Below are 2,997 nucleotides of genomic sequence, written 5' to 3'. Positions count from 1 at the left end.
TACCACTGAAATTGTGTACATTTCTTTCTTTCGCAATTATTATCCTATAGGATAAAAAGGGGGGAAATGTGAGGGAAATTCAGTGGATGAACATTCCTATTCTCTGTGTTTCTGTGTGTTGAGCTCAAGTGGCCTAGTGTACTGAGAGATGTTTTTCCCATGTTGTAATCGCCTTTCTGTGGCCTTGGTGGTGATAAGCAGGGTGCCTGAGTTCTCCCTAACTACACATCCGCCTGCACATACCAGAGCACGCCAGTAAGCGAATGCCTTTAGAGTATAATAGATAACAGCCACTAAAACTCAACTCGGAGTACTCTCGGCATCATCAGAAGTGGTGTCTTCTTTTCTTCTTCTTTTTCCTTTCCTATTTTATATCTCTGTTTTATATGAGCTACTATAATAAATAACTGAAAAGACAACTGCTAAGCATTCTGAAGTGTTTATTAGAAGTTTCCATTACAGTGGTTCATGGACATCAGCTGATCAACGCCTTTCAAGTCTGAACAGGAGTGAGGCAGGGATGCTTGCTGTCACTGTTCTTGTTCCCACTGACAGTAGACTGGGTGCTGAAAACTTTCACAGCACAGAAGTGAAACAGCATCCAGTGGTTGCTCTGGACACAGCTTGACGATCTTGACTTTGCTGATGACCTGGCCCTTCTCTCTGACTCCCAACAGTAGATACAGGAAAAGTCAAGTCAAGTTTATTTTTATAGCGCTTTTAACAACAGTCACAAAGCACCCAGATAGCAGAGGGTCGTTGATTCGACGTGGAATCATCGGCATGTTCTTCGACCTATACGCCGTCGAATCACCGTCGATCACCGACGTTGATTCAACACCGCTTTGCTCATACGAGTTTCCGTTGAAACGACGTTGAAAAGTGGCTGGTGGTCGACAGAGAATAGACCCCCTTTCACCCTTTATTCAACTACGTATTTCGGTCGATTTATAGTTGAATTTTCGGCGATGATTCATCCAACTTTACTTCCTGTTTTATGTACAACAGGAAGGCTACAAATTAAGCAAAACAGGCTAAATTAAACTAGCTAACAATAAAGCATTGGGGCTCTTGCCTAGGATGAACACACACATGCATACTTCAACCATGAAAGTGAAACTTAATTTATATCAATGTGCGTAGGCTACGTCCTGTTTAATGTACAACAGGATATAAAAATGCATGCAACAATGCACCTCTCCTAATGTTTGTCAAGCTATCTAATGAGGTATAACTTTTAACATTTATAAGGAACAGAACACACTTGAACAAGTTCTTAGAAACATTTTATGATTTATTTATAATCGTGGCCTATTCCTCCTGCGGCGCAGACCTGTACATGGAAACAGAAAAACATAACCAAAATTAATTTGATGCAGCATTGATAAAGAAAGTCAGCAGTAGGCTATGGGTTTCTAAATGCCACCCTACCTCATTATTTGGACATGGGGAAAAACTATATTTAAAATCCAAAGAGGGATGGAGGGAGGAAAATTAAAACGAAAGAAATGAAATATAGAGTAGAGAATATTTGATAAAATTAAGGATGTTTTTATTCAGTAAACATTTTAAAAAAATGTTCTACAACACTCTAGCCTAGTGACTTACCAGTAACAAAATAGACTTGAAGTATTCAGATCCGCTCTGCATAAAGCAGCTAAATCCTCTCTCTGTCTCCTGGCAGAAAGCTCCTTGGTTTGCTTGTGTCTCAATCACAGCTGGTATTCTGTAGAAAGACTTCTTTTCACCTTTCCCATCAGCTTTGTTAGAACCCTAACACAGCACAAAAGTTTACCATTGTAGGTTTATGATGAACCAAGTGCCTCGTGGGTTCACATACCGCGCGCTGCCTTTATTTCCCCCAAATCACGAGTTTGTTGGTCTTCCAATGTGGCGCAGGGTTTGTTTACTTCCGGTTTCGGGTGACGTCAGTGAAAGGGGTCTAATGTGGGCATTACCGCCACCCACTGGATTGGGGTGTAAAGCAGTCTGAACAAAACGTGTAAACATAAACATAGGAGAAATGAACCCGTTTTTCTAACTCGTCCTCACTTAGTCTACTTTTCTTTTTTTGATTAGTCTGGATTTGATATTGTAAATTTAAATGTGAATCAATGTATATTCATCGGACATGAACAAATGAATAAATCTTGAGTAATCTTGAGTGTGTGTCCGGGGCGCGGTGTCGCGGGGGGGGATCGAACCCTCCTATCCCCCCTGGCTACGGGCCAGAATTAGTTGCTCATCCTACCAATGTTGAAAACTGGCCGGCAAAAGTGACGATGGTTCAACGTCGTATATTCAACCTTCTCTGACGGTCGACAGATCAACCTTTACCCACGTTGATTCAACGGTGATAAATCGACCCTCTCAGACGGCGGAGAAATCGACGTTTCACGGCGCCGTTTCAACGTTGATTTTCTGACGTACGACGGAAACCGACCATTCTGACCAAAACTCTACGTCGTTTCAACGACCCTCTGCTATCGGGGCAGCTTTACAGAAATTTAAAGCTTGCTTATTGGGGATAGATTAGGGATTTGATTAGTTCATGTTTAAAGTCTTTAAATTTCTGCAAAGCTGCTTTGTGACAATGTCTGTGGGTCATTGGTGACATAGGAGCCTGTGGTGATGGTGGCAAGGAAAAATTCCCTCAGACAACATGAGGAACAAACCTCAAGAGGAACCAGACTCAAAAGGGAACCCATCCTTATTTGGGTTATAACACAATGTGATTATAAATAACTTGCTTCAGTGTCCTATAGAGTCACAAAGTATAACTGTGAAATCAGGAAATTCATTATAGTTTTAACATGAAGTCTGTTCTGTTGGTTATAAACTGTTCATTGATAGAAACTTGAGTACAAAACTGTTCATGACAACTGCAGTCCTAGAGTTAGCAAGTTAACTGTAGTCCTCAGCCATAAAAGCATTACTGTAAGTGTTCGGAGCCATCTTCTAAGTGCAACTTTTGACTGTCCATATTGGGCCATCCTC

The 2,997-nt window shown here is 41.2% G+C and overlaps 1 long non-coding RNA gene across 1 annotated transcript; it reads right to left on the bottom strand.

Moving 5' to 3' along the window:
* Nucleotides 1–1,273: 1,273 nt before the first annotated feature.
* LOC132870430 (uncharacterized) lies at nucleotides 1,274–2,140 on the bottom strand. Its single transcript, XR_009651109.1, has 2 exons — nucleotides 1,609–2,140; nucleotides 1,274–1,333 (listed from the first exon to the last, which is right to left on the bottom strand). It is a non-coding gene; the product is annotated as an uncharacterized LOC132870430 (long non-coding RNA).
* Between the last annotated feature and the right edge of the window lie 857 nt (nucleotides 2,141–2,997).

This window comes from Neoarius graeffei, chromosome 22 (genome assembly GCF_027579695.1).
Source record: "Neoarius graeffei isolate fNeoGra1 chromosome 22, fNeoGra1.pri, whole genome shotgun sequence".
In the NCBI taxonomy this organism is placed as follows: Eukaryota; Metazoa; Chordata; class Actinopteri; order Siluriformes; family Ariidae; genus Neoarius; species Neoarius graeffei.
Note: the sequence above shows the minus strand (reverse complement) of the source record. Positions and strands in the feature narration are given on the sequence as shown.